Here is a 24,160-nt window from a genome sequence, read left to right as displayed (position 1 = left end):
GAGAAGAAATCAATTTTTTTTATTTTTTTTTTCATTGATTAGTTTCAGAGACTGTCAGGTCCGTACTGGAAATGTTCTGATAGATTTTCTCCTAATATCCCGTGACATATGACACATGGTTACAATTTGGAGCTGATGTTTTCTGAAGTCGTTCGTGTCTTTACAGCCTCAGCCGGCGGAGGTTTATGACATTTAGATGTTGTCCCTGTGATGTCACCAATTTCACTGATAAAACAGCCACTTCCACCCTGTAACACGTGTCCGAAAGCAGCCAGATACATCACCAAATGTGTTACTGCTGGCCGGGCGGACGATCTGGGACACATTCATCTTTCTTCACATCTCTGCTCAATTAAACTGAGGAGTCTTAGGAGAAAGCAATGATGTCCATTGTTTCATATCATATCATTGTTAGGTTCAATTTTTAGTGCTGTATAGTCTTTCAAGTGGCTCAATCTCTATTTTCTTGATACAGAACTCTGCAAAAAAACATAAATATAAATCTAGTTACAGGCAGTTGCCACTAGAGGGAGCTTAGGAGTTCAAGCTATAACCAGTATGCAGTAAGCTCTTGAGCTCCCTCTAGTGGTGGCTGCAGGCAGGAGAATAGCATCATTTCACTGTGCCAAAATTCCATCAGCGCAGAACTTTGGATGCATGAGCGGCCGAGCGGTGAGTGAATAGATGAGTAATGTTTATTATTATGTTAACACATTTTCCCATTTTAGCCTGTTCTTTTTTTAAAAGTTCTGGAGATCCCCTTTAAGGGCATATTTGTGGACAAGCGCCATAAGGCACTGGTCAGATGTTAGTATGTAGGAGCATTTACCGCTTTGGCGCTCTTTGTCATTTTTTGCCATTCTCTAGGATGGTAAATCGAGGACGGCATCGTTGGATCCACAGACTAAACACTGATATCAGCATCCAAAAGACTCGTCCAGAGCTGATACTTTGTTACAATTGTATCAGCATCAGTAGCACTAAGCTCCCTCCTGCCCTGATGGTTTGTTACAGTCTGGAGACAGGGATACAATGGTTAAGAATCAGGTCTGTGCAGGTTTTCTGCAGCTGGAGGAAAATAAGTATATTTCTGTTCATTGACAACAAGCGGATGTTTTGAATTTTTCTTGGTAGTTTCAAATGAAAGCTAAAGGGGTTGGTCCGGAAATCCTAAAGCCCCTTTGTGGATGGAGCAGTGATCATGTGCGACCAACGCTGCTATGAATGGAGTAATGCCCACTATCAGTGCATTCACACAAGGGAGCATCGCTGTGCAATACTACATTTCCCCTGTAGTGGCCGCTGTGTCATTGCTGCCTTAGTGCCTGTACACACGTTGTGTTTTTTGGCAGCGCAGATTTGTGACAAAACCTGAAGTTTTTCCTGATGGCAGCAAAGTGAATGAGATTCCTGAAGGCTGATGCACACATTGCTTATTTTTGACTTGTAAATTTGGTGGAGCACCAGTGATCAAGTGATCCTCGCCAAAGATCCCATATAACAAGTGGGTGGGGGACAATCGCTGCTACTAAACCATTAACAGCCGGTACTTATGGGCAGTGGCGAATATACCCGCACCTGTGTGTAGACTGCAATGTATGCCGCATGTAACGTCAAAGGCACAAGCCTGACATCAGGAGTCTGCAGTGAGCCGGAAATCAGCGCCGCGATCATGTGGGCCAAGATGTCGGCCCTTATTGTATTCCTTTATAGAATATCCGAAAGTTCAGCTCTGGAGCCAGGGACTCGCGATTGCCCTCCATTTGCTTCACATGTGTGATTGACTTTAAAGGAAAAACATTTCCCTGCCACATCTGGATCTCTAAAGGAGAGAGGGATCGGGTGGAGGTGGGGGGTGCGGAGCAGAAATCGGAACCTTTTAACATGTGGTTTCCAGTCCTCTGTATCAGTCAGCCTGAACTCTGTCCAAGACTTCAAAACAAGGAGAGACGTATAGGAGTGTGCGTATGGGTATATATCGTGTGTGTGTATAATACACTTTATATATTAGTGTGTTATATATTGTGAGTATATAGTGTGTGTGTGTGTGTAATATACACACTATATATACATACACACTAATATGCTTTATTTATTAGTGTGTGTATGTATATATATTGTGTGTGTTATATATTGTGAGTATATAGTGTGTGTGTGCACGAGTGTATATACATATATATTATGTGGCCTGAGGAGAGCGCTCTGGAGCGCGGATCAGGGGCTTTGGGCTTTTACAAATATTCAAAGTCCATTTTTGTGGTTCCCAGATTGTATAAATAAGACGCTGTGTGCGTGGGACGATGGGGCGCTGATTACAGACACAAACAAACACGATCTCCTGCTCGTCTTTCATGTTCTGTCACATCTGTACGGCTCCGCACTTTGCTGTGTACTTGAATACAATCTATTGTTTTCTGTTAGCAGCCACTGGGGAGAGGCTGACTGTAATGTTCAATGGGATGAGTGACAGGAAATCCCGAATAATGGCTGCCCCCTATGATCAGTACTGTCCCTTCTCTCCAGTGCATGGCCCCTATGATCAGTACTGTCCCTTCTCTCCACTGCTTGGCCCCTATGATCAGTACTGTCCCTTCTCTCCAGTGCATGGCCCCTATGATCAGTACTGTCCCTTCTCTCCAGTGCTTGGCCCCTATGATCAGTACTGTCCCTTCTCTCCAGTGCATGGCCCCTATGATCAGTACTGTCCCTTCTCTCCAGTGCATAGCCCCTATGATCAGTACTGTCCCTTCTCTCCAGTGCTTGGCCCCTATGATCAGTACTGTCCCTTCTCTCCAGTGCTTGGCCCCTATGATCAGTACTGTCCCTTCTTTCCAGTGCTTGACCGCTATGATCAGTACTGTCCCTTCTCTCCAGTGCTTGGCCCCTATGATCAGTACTGTCCCTTCTCTCCAGTGCATGGCCCCTATGATCAGTACTGTCCCTTCTCTCCAGTGCTTAGCCCCTGTGATCAGTACTTTCCCTTCTCCAGTGCTTGGCCCCTATGATCAGTACTGTCCCTTCTCTCCAGTGCTTGGCCCCTATGATCAGTACTGTCCCTTCTCTCCAGTGCTTGGCCCCTATGATCAGTACTGTCCCTTCTCTCCAGTGCATGTCCCCTATGATCAGTACTGTCCCTTCTCTCCAGTGCATAGCCCCTGTGATCAGTACTTTCCCTTCTCTCCAGTGCTTGGCCCCTATGATCAGTACTGTCCCTTCTCTCCAGTGCTTGGCCCCTATGATCAGTACTGTCCCTTCTTTCCAGTGCTTGACCGCTATGATCAGTACTGTCCCTTCTCTCCAGTGCTTGGCCCCTATGATCAGTACTGTCCCTTCTCTCCAGTGCTTCGCCCCTATGATCAGTACTGTCCCTTCTCTCCAGTGCTTCGCCCCTATGATCAGTACTGTCCCTTCTCTCCAGTGCTTCGCCCCTATGATCAGTACTGTCCCTTCTCTCCAGTGCTTAGCCCCTGTGATCAGTAATGTCCCTTCTCTCCAGTGCTTAGCCCCTGTGATCAGTACTGTCCCTTCTCTCCAGTGCTTAGCCCCTGTGATCAGTACTGTCCCTTCTCTCCAGTGCTTAGCCCCTATGATCAGTACTGTCCCTTCTCTCCAGTGCTTAGCCCCTGTGATCAGTACTGTCCCTTCTCTCCAGTGCTTAGCCCCTGTGATCAGTACTGTCCCTTCTCTCCAGTGCTTAGCCCCTGTGATCAGTACTGTCCCTTCTCTCCAGTGCTTAGCCCCTGTGATCAGTACTGTCCCTTCTCTCCAGTGCTTGGCTCTCCCTCTTCCATTATAAGCTGCTGTCTATTAGAAGCTTTTATATGATGCAGTTAGTAATGGCTACTGATGATGGAAGGGGGACTCCATAATTTGACTGTCGCCCTGTTCCAAGTTTTACTAGCGGGCCTATTGCTACCACGGGTGTGTGGGTTATGTGGTTTGACACAGCTGTGTGCATTATCCTTGTTCAAACATCACTGTGTATATTATCTGTGTACTGTGACATCACTGTGTGCATTACCCCTGTAGAGTGACCTGACTACTTGAATTATCTCTCAACTGTGAAATCGCTATATGCATTATTCCAGTACTGTGACATCACTGTGTGCATTATCCTTGTTCTATTACATTACTATGTTAATCATCAGAATACTGTGATATCACTGTGTGCATTGTCTCTGAACTGGGATCGCTAGATGCATTAGGGTACCGTCACACTTAGCGATGCACCAGCGATATCGACCAGCGATATGACGCGGTCAGGATCGCTGGTGCATCGCTAAGTGGTCGCTAGTGAGCTGCCACACAGGCAGATCTCACCAGCGACATCGCAGGGGTCAGGGGTCGCTACTTACCTGTCAGACGAGGCGATCCTGACGTCCTCCCGCCCGGCTCCACGCGTCGCTCGTCGGCGCCACAGGAAGCCCAGCAGGAAGCTAACGACGAGAAACGGTCCAGGACGATCAACGATAACCAGCGGGGGAGCGGTCGGAGGTAAGTATCAGACACAGCGATATCGCTGCTACGTCACAAAACCAGTGACTTTACAGCGATATTGCTAGTGATCTTGCTGTGTGTAACGGGGGCTTAACCCTTGTAGAGTGACATCACTGTGAATTCTCTCTGTACTCAGAATGCACACAGTGATAACAATCAGTACTGTGACATCACTGTATGCATTTTACTTGTGCTGAGACATCATTGTGTGTACAACATTGTACTGATATATCACTGTGTGCATTATACCTGTACTGTAACACTGTTTGTTATTCCTGTTATGTGTTATCACAATGCATATTATCTAAGTACTTTGACATCACTGTGCTCATTATCTCTGTACTGTGACATCACTGTGCTCATTATCTCTGTACTGTGACGTCACTGTGCTCATTATCTCTGTACTGTGACATCACTGTGCTCATTATCTCTGTACTGTGACGTCACTGTGCTCGTTATTTCTGTTCTGTGATGTCACTGTGTGCATTGTATTTGTGACATGACTGTGCTCACTATCTCTGTACTGTGATGTCACTGTGTGCATTGTTACTTCTCTACTGTGATGTCACACATGTAATGCACACAGTGACATCACTTTGTATTTGGGAAACCAAAATAATCTAGAGATTTTCATGTTGTGAACTTGCCTCATACGGTGGTCATGGTGGAGTGAGGCCAATTAAAAGTTTTGTTACGGGGGCCACGGTTTCTTATTATGCCGTGTGTCCAGTGATGAGCTGCTACACAGAACCTGTTTATATACTTTAGTAATTCCACTTTCCTGTGTGGACAGATAAACCAGTTGTGATTGTATGATCTGTCATTGTGTAATATAACAAAATTCCTTTTTTCTGCATACAGGTCCTATACAGGTCAATGTGTCTCCATGGTTACCCACTCTAAACGAATCCTTTGTAGTCTGATCCTGCAGACGTGTTACTCCACGACTTTTGTGTCTTCTTTCTAATATCTTACACACCGGAGACGAGGGAAAAATGGAAGGGAGTAAGACGTGACTGCAGCATCTGACTACACAGGACGTGTTTGTAGTCTGTAACCATGGAGACATATAGAACTGCATATGGGCTGAATACACACAGCTCAAGTTGTTTTTTTCTATAGAGATAATCAATAGATCGTTCAGTTAAATTTTACAGGGAGGCCAGATGCAATGTTACAAGATGGAAAAATAGATATGAGAAAGATAGTTATTAGAGAAATATTAGACACTGTAGATAGATAATAGATGGCAGCACAGTGGCTCAGTGGTTGGCACTGTACGGTGGCTCAGTGGTTGGCACTGTACGGTGGCTCAGTGGTTGGCACTGTACGGTGGCTCAGTGGTTGGCACTGTAAGGTGGCTCAGTGGTTGGCACTGTACGGTGGCTCAGTGGTTGGCACTGTACGGTGGCTCAGTGGTTGGCACTGTACGGTGGCTCAGTGGTTGGCACTGTACGGTGGCTCAGTGGTTGGCACTGTACGGTGGCTCTGTGGTTGGCACTGTAAGGTGGCTCAGTGGTTGGCACTGTACGGTGGCTCAGTGGTTGGCACTGTACGGTGGCTCAGTGGTTGGCACTGTAAGGTGGCTCAGTGGTTGGCACTGTAAGGTGGCTCAGTGGTTGGCACTGTACGGTGGCTCAGTGGTTGGCACTGTACGGTGGCTCAGTGGTTGGCACTGTACGGTGGCTCAGTGGTTGGCACTGTACGGTGGCTCAGTGAATACCACTGTACGGTGGCTCAGTGGTTGGCACTGTACGGTGGCTCAGTGGTTGGCACTGTACGGTGGCTCAGTGGTTGGCACTGTACGGTGGCTCAGTGGTTGGCACTGTACGGTGGCTCAGTGGTTAGCACTGCAGCCTTGCAGCGCTGGGGTCCTGGGTTCAAATCCCACCAAGGACAACATCTGCAAGGAGTTTGTATGTTCCCCCCGTGTTGGCGTGGGTTTCCTCTGGGTACTCCGGTTTCCTCCCTCGTTCCAAAGACATACTGATGGGGAATTTAAATTGTGAGCCCCATCGGGGACAGTGATGAAAATGTGTGTAATGTGCTGTGGAATTAATAAATACAGACTGTGAGCCCTCGCGGGCAGGGTCCTCTCTCCTCCTGTACCAGTTGTGACGTCTATCATTTAAGAATACTGTACTTGTGTGTATTATGTACACCCCTCCTTACATGTAAAGCGCCATGGAATAAATGATAGATAATATATAGATAATAGGTAAATAGATAAAATATAGATGGATGATACTGTAGATACATATTGTAGCTAGATGCATATTGTAGATACATAAAATAGACACATAATTTAGATACTGTAGATATATTGATTGATCGATAGATACTACAGGTAGATGCATATTAAAGATGCATACATATTGTAGATAGTATAGATACTGTAGATAGAAACATACTATAGATGTACCCCAGAGACCGACAGATCCTGAGCCGATATAGACTCAGTGCCCACAGTTTGGCCATCGAGGTCGGCTGACACAGGCAGAGCTACAAGCCCAGGGAGGAAAGACTGTGCCAACACTGTGACCAGGAGGCCCTGGAGGATGAGACCCACTTCCTGCTACACTGCCCCAAATACTCAGCAGTGAGGGACACTCACTTCAGGAGACTCTCACATCTCTTCCCGGATTTCATCACCATGAAGGAGGAAGAGAAAACATACATCCTGCTGGGGGAAGAAGAGAGAGCAGTGGAGATAGCAGCGCAATATGTGAGCGAATGTCATAGACTGCGAGAACGACAGCCATGATATGCCATGGACTTCTATGGCCCCCACCCTGTACCCCATCCATCGTTCCTTCAGTCCCCACCCATTATCCCCCACAGTCCATATTCCCTACTGGACACATACTTTGGCAAAACTAATGTTTATTTGGTCCTGCCAATAAAGCTTCTTTTAATTAATATTGCAGATACATATCATAGATACATAATGTAGATCTATTGATTGATAATATATAGATACTATAGGTAGATACTGTAGATACATAATATTGATATATACTGTAGATATATACTGTAGATGGATACTATAGATATATACTGTAGATTTATACTGTGGATGTATTGTTCTATACTGTAGATACATAATATTGATATATACTGTAGATGGATACTATAGATATTGTAGATGTATTGATATACACTATAGGTAGATACTGTAGATGTATTCTATACTGTAGATGGATACTATAGGTACTGTATATACTGTAGATGTATTGTTCTATACTGTAGATATATACTGTAGATGGATACTATAGGTAGATACTGTAGACAGATTGATCCAAGGTTCTTGAATTCCTTATTCTTATCTCTGGGCTAAGTCTTGCTTTGCTGGAGATCTTTTTCCTGGAGAAATGTTGTGGTCTCCATATGTCGGGGCCGTTATACAAACAGTTTGTTTTCTACATATTTTAGCTTGATTAGACTTCATTTCCAATATCTGTCACCGGAGCAGGAAGAGAATCGCCCTCCATATAGATTACATTGCTGATCCTTAACCCTATAGATGCTGGCAATTTCTCAGTTCTAGTTAATGATCATTCCGCAGTTGCTGTACTGCAGCTATTCTGAAAAAAAAGTGAAGCTGCAGGGTAAAGCATGGCAGAGGAAAGCAATCTGTCTGCACATATTACAGTGCTGAGCTATGATCAAATCCGAACAGTGCAGGACATAAAAAGACACGAGGCTGCAAAACTGGTTTTGGTGGTTTCCTTCTTCAGTAATCACCATTACTGGTTTCCAACTGGAGCTCCATAGTTAGCAAAAGTCAAATCCGGGATGGGGGTAATTCGTCCTCATGATTATTTTTGTTGCTTTCGTTTAATTTTCATTTTGTTTATGAAATAAAAAATATGTTTTGCATGAAAATTGTCAGCAAGTAGCTGATGATGGCTCTCTAATTCATACGATGTGTTTTTGATTGGCACTGTCTCATTAAAATATGATAAATTGGAGTATCCGGGATTGGAAAACCATGGCTATGACTAGCTGGATACCTAATTGCTGACAGTTTCCATGTAGTATTCCTGCTAGCCAGTTGTTAGAGATTGGTGGATCCCAGCTGTAAACTGTCAGCGGATTTGCTTGCGCAGAGGCGTGACCCGTCCCTTTAAATAAATCCCGCCATCCATATATCTTTATATCATCTGAATGTTTTCTGGACGGAGATTCGCGCTTCCATAAATGTTTGCGGACCATAAAATGCTTCCATACCATTCTAAGCTACTTCTGTTTTGCTCTGATACAAGGAATCACGTCTATTATTCCTGGGTCCCAGCCATGCACCACATCTGCACCGACGCTCTCACGTGACTGATGGTCTACTTTAACCACTTGTTTGCCTGAAATTCCCTGGCACCCCAATAGTTAACGTGTCACTTTGCATGGGGCAATTTAAAGGTGCAGTGATCTCAGTTTTCCAGTCTTATCTATGTTGGCGAAATCCAAATGTAAGACCCTGGGGAAGTGTTGGGATCGGCCAAAGAACGTCCAAGTATCAACTTTGCCAACATTTTCACTGTTTTTTTTTATTGATTCCAGAAATCTTGATAAAAGGGAGAAGGAATGAGAAAAAAAGAGAGAGCCCCATTTTATGTTTTGCAATTGCTTTAAAGGGATAGTCTGGTTTTAGACAAACTATTTTCAAAGTGGAGAGTGACTACAAAGAGCTTCTGACCATCTGCAGGACCCGACAAGTCCACTTATTACAAGTAAATAAGAACTGTGCAGTACTTCACCAGTCCTCTGGGGGCACTGCAGAAAAATTCTATACTTGCTACCAAGTTTATCTACAGAGTCCTCCAGATCGCTGGGACTTCCCGCGATCAACTTATTGTCGAGGAACGATTGCAACAGAATTGATCCAATCCCCATAATTTATGTTCCTAATATTCAAGTTTGGAGTTTACCTGGCAACTGTCTGAAAGATGCTGCACCAATAGTGTAGAGCAGCAGTTATGGAGAAAGCGTGATTTGCAATTCTTCAGAGTTCAGCAGATAACTGTTTACATTAAAGAGATTTCTTAGACTTAATGAGACTGATGTACTTTCTATGAAAATCCATGCCAGAATTGTTCAGTCCCTACTGAAAACTCAGGATCAGTACAGGATCAGTAATGTATGTACACAGTGACTGAACCAGCAGAATAGTGAGTGCAGCTCTGGAGTATAATACAGGATGTAACTCGGGATCAGTAATGTAATGTATGTACACAGTGACTGAACCAGCAGAATAGTGAGTGCAGCTCTGGAGTATAATACAGAATGTAACTCAGGATCAGTAATGTAATGTATGTACACAGTGACTGCACCAGCAGAATAGTGAGTGCAGCTCTGGGGTGTAATACAGGATGTAACTCAGGGTCAGTAATGTAATGTATGTACACAGTGACTGCACCAGCAGAATAGTGAGTGCAGCTCTGGGGTATAATACAAGATGTAACTCAGGATCAGTAATGTATGTACACAGTGACTGCACCAGCAGAATAGTGAGTGCAGCTCTGGGGTATAATACAGAATGTAACTCAGGATCAGTAATGTAATGTATGTACACAGTGACGGGACCAGCAGAATAGTGAGTGCAGCTCTGGAGTATAATACAGAATGTAACTCAGGATCAGTAATGTAATGTATGTACACAGTGACTGCACCAGCAGAATAGTGAGTGCAGCTCTGGGGTGTAATACAGGATGTAACTCAGGGTCAGTAATGTAATGTATGTACACAGTGACTGCACCAGCAGAATAGTGAGTGCAGCTCTGGGGTATAATACAGGATGTAACTCAGGATCAGTAATGTAATGTATGTACACAGTGACTGCACCAGCAGAATAGTGAGTGCAGCTCTGGAGTATAATACAGGATGTAACTCCGGATCAGTAATGTAATGTATGTACACAGTGACTGCACCAGCAGAATAGTGAGTGCAGCTCTGGGGTGTAATACAGGATGTAACTCAGGATCAGTAATGTAATGTATGTGCACAGTGACTGTACCAGCAGAATAGTGAGTGCAGCTCTGGAGTATAATACAGGATGTAACTCCGGATCAGTAATGTAATGTATGTACACAGTGACTGCACCAGCAGAATAGTGAGTGCAGCTCTGTGGAGTATAATACAGGATGTAACTTAGGATCAGTAATGTAATGTATGTACACAGTGACTGCATCAGCAGAATAGTGAGTGCAGCTCTGGAGTATAATACAGGATGTAATTTAGGATCAGTAATGTAATGTATGTATTAGTGATCTTGTAACGGGCATATAGAGAAGAATTACAATATTTGCAGATGATCCTAAACTCTGCAGGGTAATTGATACAGAGGAAGGTAATTTAATATTACAGAGGGATTGCTGTAAGCTGGAGGCTTGAGCTGAGAAATGGCAATTGAAATGTAATGTAGATAAATGTAACTGCACTTCGGCAGAGGAAATAAAATGTATAATTATGTAATAATTTGTTAAGCGCTGGGTAAAACTGTCACTATAGAAGACCTGGGTGTATGGGTGGGCGACAAACTCCACATTAACGGCCAGAGTCAGTCAGCTGCTGACAAGCAAAATAAAATGATGGCATGGATTAAAAGAAGAATGGACGCTCTTGGCGAGAACGTAGTTTTCCTCCATAGAGGTCACCAGTGCGGCCACACTTAGAATAATGTCTGCGATTTTCATCTCCGGTGTATAAGAAGGACAATACCGAACTAGGGAGGGTGCGGAGAAAAGCGAACAAGGTTATTAAGGGAATGGGGGGTCTGCAATACAAAGAAAGGTTACTGAACTTGGGTTGTTCAGTTTGGAAAAATGATGGCTTAGGGGTGATCGTATAACCATGTACAAATATATGAGGGGAGCGCACAGAGATCTGTATAATGATATTTTTACACTTAGGCCTGCGACAGGGACAAGGGGGCCATCGTCTACATCTTGAGGAAAGAAGGTTTAATCATAAACACAGGTGCAGTTTCTTTACTGTAAGAGCAGTGAGACTATGGATTCTTTACTGTAAGAGCAGTGAGACGATGGATTCTTTACTGTAAGAGCAGTGAGACTGTGGATTCTTTACTGTAAGAGCAGTGAGACTATGGATTCTTTACTGTAAGAGCAGTGAGACTGTGGATTCTTTACTGTAAGAGCAGAGATACAATGGTTTCTTTAATATAAGAATAGTGAGACTGTGGATTCTTTACTGTAAAAGCAGTGAGACAATGGTTTCTTTGAGTAGTGAGACTGCGGATTCTTTACTGAGACAATGTAACTCTCTGCCATATGATGTTGTAATGGTTGATTCACTGGTAAAATTCAAGAAGGGTCTGGCTGCCTTTCTTAATAATTATAATATTACAGGTTATTATGAGCATTAGAGTCTGTGATGGGGCGCTGATCCAGGATGTCTGGGCCATTGGGCTTTTGCCTTTCTGTGGATCAAGATGTCAGGCTATAGGTTGATCTTGTTGGAATAAGTCTACTTTCCTACCCTCAACCTTAAAACTATGAAACGATGAAACATTCCACGGAGATCTCGCCGATCGCGAGAGCAGCAGACTGAGTTTTGCCGGGAATCCATAGGACAGCAGAGATGCAGGTCTGGAACATCTTGAGGAATTAATATAAAAACAAAGGAAGGGGGCTTCACTGGCTTCCACAAAAACTGACACGTCACTTGTGCTGCTGCAAGCTGCCACCTGTCAGTAAATTTATTAACAGTAAGTAAAGAAAAATAATCCATATATCCTCCCATGAGCGAGAAGTCAGGACCTGTGCAGCGCTGCAATAATACTGAAGGCTGCTTATAGGTCTGTCTGCGCTGATAGAAGACTGACACTGAGCTTTATGTCTGGTCGGTACAATAAGGTTCTGGGAAAAAAATGATATAATTTTGGATCCAATGTTCTAGAAAATTTAAAGAGCAATCAATATCCAGTGCCTGGTGTCCATACATTTATTATATGGCCTAAAAGTCTCCTTACGCTTCCCCTATATACTTTTCATAGGCAGGCTCCCTGGGGAGCAGCTCAGAAACAGGGTGTTTAGACAGAAACTTTTGCAGATGGAAATGGTTTTCTGGAAGCCAAAAATGCATAAATGGAGAGGAGACCCATATACTCTTACCTTTCCAAAACTCAATTCATGATGTTATATTACGTGGCACAAAAATGGCAATTTAGGTCAGAAAAAATTGAATTTGCTGCAAAATTTTGTTGCAACGTTTTCAATAGAAAAGAGTAGAAGAAATAAAATCAAAAGAAAAGCTGTACTTTGTGTTCTAGATCGGCAGCGTTCCTTCATACCGGAGAAGCTCGGCTAGAAGGTGCTTTGTCATTAGGAACTTTTATTTATATACTTAGATGAAAAACAATAAAACTAAATAAACTTAATTGGCATTGTGAAATCCTAGGATGCAAAATATGACTCCGAGTGAGTTGGGTGCATAAAAAATTTAGTTTATTGCAAAGTAATTGTCTGGTGTCTGAGGAAATGATGGATATGGCAGAGATTGCCCCAGAAAGGACCATGATGCTACAGAGCCTTTCGCTCTTAGGCTGTGTTCACATGTTCCAGCCGTGTTGCAGTTTTTTTGCTGCAATTGAAGAAAAACTGCAATGTTTTTGCCACAATTTGTCTGGAAAGTTGCAGCAGGATGGGTTGCGGGAAAACAAAACAAACATTGCAGCCGCAACAAATGAACACATCCTAAAACAGAGCTGTCAATCAGGATCCCTGAGCTACTGGGCCGCCCGAGGTGAGCTGCTCAGTGTCTGCTAAGCTTTGTATCTAAGCCTATAATGTGTGATACTGTTGCTGAGCCTGTGTATCTAAGCTTATACACTGGGTACGGAAAGTATTCAGACCCCTTTAATTTTCATTCTTTGTTTCTTTGCAGCCATTTGTAAATTCAAAAAAGTTCATTTTTTTCTCATTAATGTACACTCCACACCCCATCTAGACTGATAAAAGACAGAAATGTAGACATTTTTGCAAATTTATTAAAAAAGAAAAACTGAAATATCACATGGTCATAATATTCAGACACTCATATTTAAGTCACATGCTGTTCATTTCCTTGTGATCCTCCTTGAGATGGTTCTACTCCTTCATTGGAGTCCAGCTGTGTGTAATTAAACTGATAGGACTTGATTTGTAAAGGCGCACACCTGTCTATATAAGACCTCACAGTGCATGTCAGACCAAATGAGAATCATGAGGTCAAAGGAACTGGCCAAGGAGCTCAGAGACAGAATTGTGGCAAGGCACAGATCTGGCCAAGGTTACAGAAGAATTTCTGCAGTACTCAAGGTTCTTAAGAGCACAGTGGCCTCCATAATCCTTAAATGGAAGAAGTTTGGGACCAACAGAAGTCTCCCTAGACCTGGCCGTCCAGCCAAACTGAGCAATCGTGGGAGAGGAGCCTTGGTGAGAGAGATAAAGAGCCCCAAGATCACTGTGGCTGAGCTCCACAGATGCAGTAGGGAGATGGGAGAAAGTTCTCCAAAGTCAACGATCACTGCAGCCCTCCACCAGTCAGGCCTTTATGTCAGAGTGGCCTGACGGAAGCCTCTCCTCAGTGCCAGACCTGTGAAAGCCTGCATAGAGTTTGTTAAAAAAAAACCAAAAAACATGAAGGACTCCCAGACTATGAGAATTAAGATTCTCTGGAATGATGAGACGAAAATAGAACTTTTTGGTGATCATTTTAAGCGGTTTGTGTGAAGAAAACCAGGCACTGCTCATCACCTGCCCAATACAATCCCAACAGTGAAACATGGTGGTGGCAGCATCATGCTATGGGGGTGTTTTTCAGCTGCAGGAAAAGGATGACTGGTTGCAATTGAAGGAAACATGAATGTGGCCAAGTTCAGAGATATCCTTGGTGAAAACCTCTTCCAGAGTGCTCTGGACTTCAGACTTGGCGAAAGTTCACCTTCCAACAAGAAAATGACCCTAAGCACACAGCTAAAATAACAAAGGAGTGGCTTCAGAACAACTCTGTGACCATTCCTGACTGGCCCAGCCAGAGCCCTGACCTAAACCCAATTGAGCATCTCTGGAGAGACCTGAAATTGGCTCTCCACCAACGTTCACCATCCAACCTGATGGAACTGGAGAGGATCTGCAAGGAGGAATGGCAGAGGATCCCCAAATCCAGGGGTGAAAAACTTGTGGCATCATTCCCAAGAAGACTCATGGCTGTACTAGCTCAAAAGGTGCGTCTACTCAATACTGAGCAAAGGGACTGAATACTTATGACCATGTGAGATTTCAGTTTTTCTTTTTTTTAATAAATTTGCAAAAATTTCTACATTTCTGTTTTTTTCAGTCTAGATGGGGTGCAGAGTGTACATTAGGGTGACCGCAAAAAAATCGATGTCGGAATTTTGTCCGTCTGGACCCCACAAAACGATTCCCCTTTCCAGATATTGAGAGAGCCAAAATTTGAGCTCGATCAAACGACGTTAACCCGTGCCGCTCGTCGCTCAAAGTTTGAAAAAATCCAAATTGAGGTATTTTAAGATTTAGGTATTTTGCATAGTCTGTTAGACTATAAAGAATGTGACAACAACATTGCAGAAATAGCCCTGACCACATTTTCGAACCATTTGTGGTATTTGAATGCAGAGTTGGTGGGATTATCGTTTTTTGATCCCACCATTACAGACAATGAAAAGTTGTTAATGGCTAATAAATTGGTCAGTAGCACAGATGAACCATCAGAGCACGCTAGGGTTGTAAATCCAAAAGTTAGGAAAGAAAAATTAAAAGAGGTAGGAAGTAACCGACTTTAACGACCTTCTGACAAAAGATGAGGAACAAAAGCAATATGTCCTGCAAGTTGTAAGCAAATGCCGAGCATTATATTCTGACGTTTCAAAAACTACTTTAACAAAAGCTCTAGAATAGATTAGATAACTATGTAAAATTATCAACTCATGTAGGTTAGCGTGCTCTGATGGTTCATCTGTGCTACTGAGCAATTTATTAGCCATTAACAACTTTTCATTGTCTGTAATGGTGGGATCAAAAAACGATAATCCCACCATCTCTGCATTCAAATACCACAAATGGTTCGAAAATGTGGTCAGGGCTATTTCTGCAATGTTGTTGTCACATTCTTTATAGTCTAACAGACTATGCAAAATACCTGAATCTTAAAATACCTCAATTTGGATTTTTTCAAACTTTGAGCGACGAGCGGCACGGGTTAACGTCGTTTGATCGAGCTCAAATTTTGGCTCTCTCAATATCTGGAAAGGGGAATCGTTTTGTGGGGTCCAGACGAACAAGATTCTGACATTTTTTCCCCCCCATATGAGATCCGGTCACCCTAGTGTACATTAATGAGAAAAAAATTAACTTTCTTGAATTTACCAAATGGCTGCAATGAAACAAAGAGTGAAAAATTTAAAGGGGTCTGAATACTTTCCGTACCCACTGTAATGTGTGATACTGTTGCTGACAGTTGCTTTGTATCTAGGCATATCATATGTGATGCTGTTATTTATCCCGTATGTTTATTTTCACTCATGAAAAGAGGCTTTGCGATTATTGGCTTATCCTTAAAGGTGTTGTCTAGCCTTGGGATACAAGTCTGCTGTCACTGCAGACTTTTGAATCCGCACATCGCCTGCACCACACGCTGTCAGAATTCTCCTGTGTCGGCGACGAGACCTGGCAATAATGTGTCCTTCAGTATGCGATTCGTCACATTCCCACTTGACATGTGCAGGCTCACTTACTGCAAGTGAATTGAGCAAGGCCGTGCACGTCTAGTTGGAGTGTGGCCGGAAGTATGCAAGTCCTCATACTTGAAGTCACTTGCATAGAGTGACTGCTGCCTGTCATCTCAAACCTGGACAACCCCTCTAAGGCAGGTAAGCAATCACGTTTGATCAGTAGGTTTTTGATCATCGGGAACTTGCTGATCTGCACATTTGAGGCGCTCCGGCATTCCCATAGAGAGTAAATGGAGCTGCAGTGTACATCCTCTGCCTGATAGTGCCCTGTTGTCTGGATCAGTGGTGGTCACAGTCCTTAGACCCCCAGTTATCAACTTTCCCATGGATGAACCCGTTAAGTTACAGTGCATTCTGGGCCCTTTGGTACGCCTGCAGCTGCTTTACCCATGAATTATATTTCTCCCATGCGTTGGTGCTTGTCCTGCCGGGGTTGGAGTGGTGCATTTTGCATCTTTTGCCCTTGGACTTGAAATCAGTAACATGAAGCCCACGTTTGGCATGGCGGGGGCATGGCGGTAGGGCTTGGCGGGGGGGCACGGCTGCTGGCACGCACAGAAACTTTCATAGACGCCTACAAGCCGAGCGAGGCGAGTGCTGATAAAACTGAAGTGCGGCTTTATAAACCCCGACTGCTGCGTTACCCCAAACCGCCAGGCGCTGCCAAAGAAAATAGCATGAATTTTTATTTTGCCAGAGATAAAAGGGATTTTGCTGTCACTTCTAATAGACCCGGAGCTGGATTCCTGCAGCCCACACGCTGCACACACAGGAGTCACATCATCACCTCCTCGTACTAGGAAATGGCTGCGATAATAACACTAATTTGACAAATCGGCCACTTTATAAGACTGTAATTCCCTCCACTCCTGGCTGCAAGGTGAATGTCGGCGGCTCCTGCACCGAGGACACCATTTCTTATCATTTCCAGAAAATCCATCGTGTTGGGTGCTGTATCTAAGCCAATTATTCATGATAGTCTGCTGAGCTGTGTATGCAATCCTCTGAGTGATGTACTGTCACTGAATCTGTGTATCTAAGCATGTGATACTATTGCTGAGCCTGTGTATCCAAGCGTGCGATACTATCACTGAACCTGTGTATCTAAGCTTATTGTGTGTTATACCGTCACTGAGCCTGTGTATCTAAGCCGATCATATATGATATTGTCACTGTCCAGGCAGTGCTCCCATAAGGCACTGTGTTCACACAAGCATATGCAAAATAATCCGCTCTATGTCCAGAGCACACCGACAGTTTGTCACCACACTGTCATCTTTACGCCTCCGACTGCCATCAGTGTATCCGCGTCTTTTGTCCGTGTCTGGCCATACCTGCGTGCTGTCCTCCGTTTGGCCTCAACCTTGTTACATTATTATTTGTCATATTAGTCAATGATAAATATTTTCCTTTCTCTATAATTGTACAGTTGTGCTCAAAAGTTTACCTAACCCGGCATAATTTTTGCTTTGTTGGCCTTTTTTCAGAGAATATGAATGATGGCACCAAAACTTTTTCTCCCCTCATGGTTAGTGGTTGGGTGAAGCCATTTATTGTCAAACTACTGTTTTCTCTTTTTAAATCATTATGACAACCCAAAACATCCAAATGACCCTGATCAAAAGTTTACATACCCCATTTCTTAATACTGTGTATTCCCCCCCTAACATCAATGACAGCTTGAAGTCTTTTGTGGTAGTTGTGGATGAGGTTCTTTATTTTCTCAGATGGTAAAGCTGCCCACTCTTCTTGGCAAAAAGCCTCCAGTTCCTGTAAATTCCTGGGCTGTCTATCATGAGCTGCGTGCTTGAGATCTCCCCAGAGTGGCTAAATGATATTTTGAGGTCAGGAGACTGAGATGGCCACTCCAGAACCTTCACTTGGTTCTGCTGTAGCCAATGACAGGTCGACTTGGCCTTGTGTTTTGGATCGTTGTCATGTTGGAACGTCCAAGTACGTCCAATGTGCAGCTTCTGGGCTGATGATTGCAAATTTGCCTCCAGTATTTGCTAATAACGTGCTGCATTCATCTTTTCTTCAACTTTGACCAAGTTTCCTGTGCCTTTGCAGCTCACACATCCCCCAAACATCAGCGATCCACCTCCGTGCTTTACAGTAGGAATGGTGTTCCTTTCACCATAGGCTTTGTTGACCTCTCTCCAAATGTAATGTTTATGGTTTTGGAAAAAAAAAAGTTAAATTTTGGTCTCATCACTCCAAATTACCTTGTTCCAGAAGTTTTGAGGCTTGACTCTGTGCTGTTTTGTGTATTGTAGGTGAGATACTTTGTGGCATTTGCGCAGTAATGTCTTTCTTCTGGCGACTCGACCATGCAGACCATTTTTATTCAAGGGCCTCCTTATTGTGCATCTTGAAACAGCCACACCGCTAGTTTTCAGAGAGTCCAGTATTTCAGCTGATGTTTGTGGGTTTTTCTTCGCATCCCGAAAAATTTTCCTGGCAGTTGTGGATGAAATTTTTGTTGATCTACCTGACCGTGGTTTTGTTTTTACAGAGCCCCTGATTTTCCATTTGTTAATCACAGTTTGAACGCTGCTGACTGGCATTATCAATTCCTTGGATATCTTTTTGTATTCCTTCCCTGTTTTATACAGTTCAACTACCTTTTTCCATAGATCCATTGAAAACTCTTTTGCTTTCCCCATGACTCACAATCCAGAAATGTCAGTGGCTGGATGAAAGATGCAAGAGTCTGTCTGGATCCCAGAAACTCATTCAGCGCTTATGCACACACGCTTGATTACAAGCAAACAGGTCACAGGTGAGGATGTTACCTTTAGTAGCCATTCACATCCATTTGTGTCAACTTCTGTGCATGTTATCAGGCCAAAATCACCAGGGTAAGTGAACTCTTGATCAGGGTCATTTGGATGTTTTGGGTTGTCATTATGATTTAAAATGAGAAAACACAGTAGTTTGACAATAAATGGCTTCACCCAACCACTAACCATGAGGGGAGAAAAAGTTTTGGTGTTATCATTCACATTCTCTGAAAAAAGGCCAAGAAAGGAAAAATTCTGCCGGGGGTATGTAAACTTTTGAGCACAACTGTATCTGTGCGCTCCTGGATGGGATCTTTTTTTTTTTTTTTAAATCGTCCTTTGACTTATAATGGACCCAGAATACGGACCTCAGTGTCGCACGCTGTGAATCTTACAGCCCATCGGTCCGGGTGTAAGCACCTTCATTGTCTGTGTGCTGTCTACATACTAACAATCCTGCACACAGACGTATCATGCGCTCGTATGGATGCGCCCTCACTCTTGATATTCGGCGTCTTTATACTTTTTGTAGCCATTTTCTTGTTTGTGCAGGCAGCGATCTCTTCCGTTAGCTTTCTGGTCCAATCTCATGACCTAATGAAACCTCAGTGAACAAACCTTCTTCCTCCAGCCAGTCCGGGTATTTGATGGGTTTTATCTCGTTTTATCGTGCTCACCTGGTAGAACCGATCAAGTCATTCATTAGTTACATCAGGTGCAAAATGCAAATCTGTTTTCTTATCAAGATTTTGTTCAGGGGGAGAATTATTCAGAGACTGCAGGTGTCAGAACACGGACATTTATGGGGAATGTGGAGAAGCCACTTGTTATATTAGTTGTTGTGTCAGCACTTTACATTGCAATAAACCAGTGAAACAACAACAAACAGCAGAAAGTTTCTACATTTTGCTAATAAACAGAATTTGCAAAGACATAATAATATACTACATGATACTATGCTGTATAATACTAGGCTGTGTTATACTAGGCTGTGTTATGCCAGGCTGTGTTATACTAGGCTGTGTTATGCCAGGCTGTGTTATACTGGGATGTGTTATACTAGGCTGTGTTATGCCAGGCTGTGTTATACTAGGCTGTGTTATGCCAGGCTGTGTTATACTGGGATGTGTTATACTAGGCTGTGTTATGCCAGGCTGTGTTATGCCAGGCTGTGTTATACTAGGCTGTGTTATACTAGGCTGTGTTATACTGGGATGTGTTATACTAGGCTGTGTTATGCCAGGCTGTGTTATACCAGGCTGTGTTATACTAGGCTGTGTTATACTAGGCTGTGTTATACTAGGCTGTGTTATACTAGGCTGTGTTATACTAGGCTGTGTTATACTGGGATGTGTTATACTAGGCTGTGCTGTGTTGCGCTAGGCTGTGTTATGCCAGGCTGTGTTATACTAGGCTGTGTTATGCCAGGCTATGTTATACTAGGCTATGTTATGCCAGGCTGTGTTGTGTTATGCCAGGCTGTGTTGTTATACCAGGCTGTGTTGTTATACCAGGCTGTGTTGTTATACCAGGCTGTGCTGTGTTATGCCAAGCTGTGTTATGCCAGGCTGTGTTATGCCAGGCTGTGTTATGCCAGGCTGTGTTATGCCAGGCTGTGCTGTTATACTAGGCTGTGTTATGCCAGGCTGTGCTGTGTTATGCCAGGCTGTGCTGTGTTGTACCAGGCTGTGTTGTACCAGGCTGTGTTATGCCAGGCTGTGCTATGCCAGTCTGTGCTGTTATGCCAGGCTGTGTTATACTATGCTGTTATGCCAGGCTGTGTTATGCCAGGCTGTGTTATGCTAGGCTGTGTTATACTAGGCTGTGTTATGCCAGGCTGTGCTATGCCAGGCTGTGCTATGCCAGGCTGTGCTGTTATACTAGGCTGTGTTATGCCAGGCTGTGCTGTGTTATACTAGGCTGTGTTATGCCAGGCTGTGCTGTGTTATACTAGGCTGTGTTATGCCAGGCTGTTATACTAGGCTGTGTTATGCCAGGCTGTGTTATGCCAGGCTGTGTTATACTAGGCTGTTATGCCAGGCTGTGTTATACTAGGCTGTGTTATGCCAGGCTGTGCTGTGTTATGCCAGGCTGTGTTATGCCAGGCTGTGTTATACTAGGCTGTGTTATGCCAGGCTGTGTTATAATAGGCTGTGTTATGCCAGGCTGTGTTATACTAGGCTGTGTTATGCCAGGCTGTGTTATGCCAGGCTGTGTTATGCCAGGCTGTGTTATGCCAGGCTGTGTTACACTAGGCTGTGTTATGCCAGGCTGTTATACTAGGCTGTGTTATGCCAGGCTGTGTTACACTATGCTGTGTTATGCCAGGCTGTGTTATACTAGGCTGTGTTATGCCAGGCTGTTATACTAGGCTGTGTTATGCCAGGCTGTGTTATGCCAGGCTGTGTTATACTAGGCTGTTATGCCAGGCTGTGTTATACTAGGCTGTGTTATGCCAGGCTGTGCTGTGTTATGCCAGGCTGTGTTATGCCAGGCTGTGTTATACTAGGCTGTGTTATGCCAGGCTGTGTTATAATAGGCTGTGTTATGCCAGGCTGTGTTATACTAGGCTGTGTTATGCCAGACTGTGTTATGCCAGGCTGTGTTACACTAGGCTGTGTTATGCCAGGCTGTTATACTAGGCTGTGTTATGCCAGGCTGTGTTACACTATGCTGTGTTATGCCAGGCTGTGTTATACTAGGCTGTGTTATGCCAGGCTGTGTTATACTAGGCTGTGTTATGCCAGGCTGTTATACTAGGCTGTGTTATGCCAGGCTGTGTTATACTAGGCTGTGTTATGCCAGGCTCTGTTATACTAGGCTGTGTTATGCCAGGCTGTGTTATGCTAGGCTGTGTTATGCCAGGCTGTGTTATGCCAGGCTGTGTTATGCCAGGCTGTTATGCCAGGCTGTGTTATGCCAGGCTGTGTTATGCCAGGCTGTGCTGTGTTATGCCAGGCTGTGCTGTGTTATGCCAGGCTGTGTTATACTAGGCTGTGTTATGCCAGGCTGTGTTACACTATGCTGTGTGTACTGTTGCTCTGATATACTGTAACAGATGTTATCATAATACACCACACTATACTTTATACTGTGCATTACTATACTGTATTACAAGATCTTACAGAGCTTACTGATATACTGATCATAAGAGCTTACACTCTACAGGAGAGAGAGACTTACCCAGTCATTCTGGAGATGGAAAAAGACTATGCCATACAAACTGCAGGGGATTATAGTGAAGCCCACGGGGCAACGCAAAATGACATTAGCCGCTATCTGATGTTTCTGCAGTATGGTGGGAGATGGTGATGGGGAAGTTTTTCTTTTTGGAAACTGTGAATCTCAAAATGTTTGCATTCATGTGAAACCACAAATATCAGGAAAATTGATTCAAACTTGATCCTCCGTGGATGGATCCGTCCATCTCTAATAATCTATATGATTCTATACATTATCATGATTCGTGATAGATACTATAGGCAATTTACTGTGCTGTATCTTCTAACTGATACACTCCCACAAGCTTCTGTCTTCCTCTATGCATCAGACCTTACAGACGGAGAGACCCCATGCGTCCTCACACTGCCATTACTGATTACATGAAGCCCACTATTGCAGTATACGTAAAATACGTCAGATACTCAGACCCTCCATTTATTCATTTACATCCCCATGTGCCAACCTGGCCTCTAGTAATGGAAGAGAGATGGGATTCTGCTGAGCTCTAACTAGAACCTGATTTTGTAATGTAATTTATATTCTGATTATATTATGTTTTTTTAGACCTTACAGAATAAATTTCCCATATGTGCAATATCAACCTTGAAAATGACCATAATTGCGAGTGTAGACGGAGAGTGAATACTCGGAACTAGTGATGAGCGAACTTAGGGATGAGTAGGAATTTGGGGGTGTCGGGGGCTGGAACTCTACCGTGGATTCTGCATTGGGGTACAGGATCTTCAGTTTTGTCATCGGTGCAAGAAATCCACATCTGGATCGAGCCCCCCCCAATGATACTAAGTCATCCCATGGTGCAATTTAGCAAAGACACAGATTTACCCCCGTCCTGATATTTCGGGTCTTGCACCTTTTTACATTTCTGCCTTTTCCTGCAGTCACAAGGTGCAGATCTGTCACCACCTGGGTCTTATCTGCCTTGGGATCCCTCCTTCACTGAGCTGCTTTATTGCTGGGGAGAGGGGCCTGGTGCCCCCCATTTCTGCACAGCCGCCTGTCTGTCTCTGGGTAAAATTCAAAGTCTCTGCTATCGGTCAGGAAGGGCCTCAAAGAGCAGAGTTATGGCCTAGTTGGCGGGTTATCACAGGCCGGGGCCCCTGCTTCAGCTCAATACTGTCATTTTGGCCTTTGAGGTTAATGCACTCTTATTTACAGCTGTTCTGAAGGGATCTACAGCCGATCCTTAAAGGGGTTCTTTACCTATAGAAATAAGATCTCACACTCCAGTTATCATAGCCGGAGACCTCTCCATATGTGACCCCGACACATGCTGCGCAATGGGCACTTTTCCCTATCTATAGGGTGTAAATCTTAAAAAGAAAGCTCCACGTTTTCACCCACATCTGCAGCAATAAAAGATTTAACCCAAAATGTTCCCTGATGGGGACGCTCGCTACAAAGAAGCAAAGCAATCAAGTATGGCTGTATCTAAGTCAATCTAACCCCTTCCTGACCTGGCGACTTTTTATTCTTGCGCTTTCCCTCCAGAAAAAAAAATAACTTTTTTTTTTTTTTTTATTATTTTTTTTTGCAGGGCCAGTTATAGTTCTGAATGACACCCATTCGGGTTTTCCATATCATCTACTGAAAAATGAATGAAATGGTAAAAAATAAAATGCAATTCTGTAGTCGTTTTTTTTTTTTTTTTTTTTCCTGGCGTTGATCGTGCAGCAAACATGGCTGCAGCCCGTCATTCTCCAGGTCGGTCTCCTTATGGCGACACCAAGACTTTAACATTTCTGAACAATTCTGAACTTTGTATCAAAAAGTTGGTTTGTGTCGCCATTTTCGGAGACTTGTAACTTTTTTTTTTTATTCTCGGTTCATGGATATTGGTGAGGGGATTGTCTTTTGATTTTTTCTTTTTTTTTCTTTTTCATGCTGAGCTGTA

General features: G+C 43.6%; 1 protein-coding gene and 1 pseudogene across 1 annotated transcript in view; one reads left to right on the top strand and one right to left on the bottom strand.

The window, feature by feature from the left end:
- ALX4 (ALX homeobox 4) overlaps window positions 1–24,160 on the top strand; it is an 84,342-nt gene that overhangs the window by 28,423 nt on the left and 31,759 nt on the right. The gene's annotated exons all lie outside the window — the stretch shown is intronic.
- LOC141092246 (uncharacterized) lies at window positions 418–23,004 on the bottom strand (annotated as a pseudogene).

Source organism: Dendrobates tinctorius, unplaced genomic scaffold (genome assembly GCF_039654945.1).
Source record: "Dendrobates tinctorius isolate UK_male_01 unplaced genomic scaffold, ASM3965494v1 ptg000059l, whole genome shotgun sequence".
NCBI classification, from domain to species: domain Eukaryota; kingdom Metazoa; phylum Chordata; class Amphibia; order Anura; family Dendrobatidae; genus Dendrobates; species Dendrobates tinctorius.
This window is presented reverse-complemented; position numbering and strand designations above follow the sequence as displayed.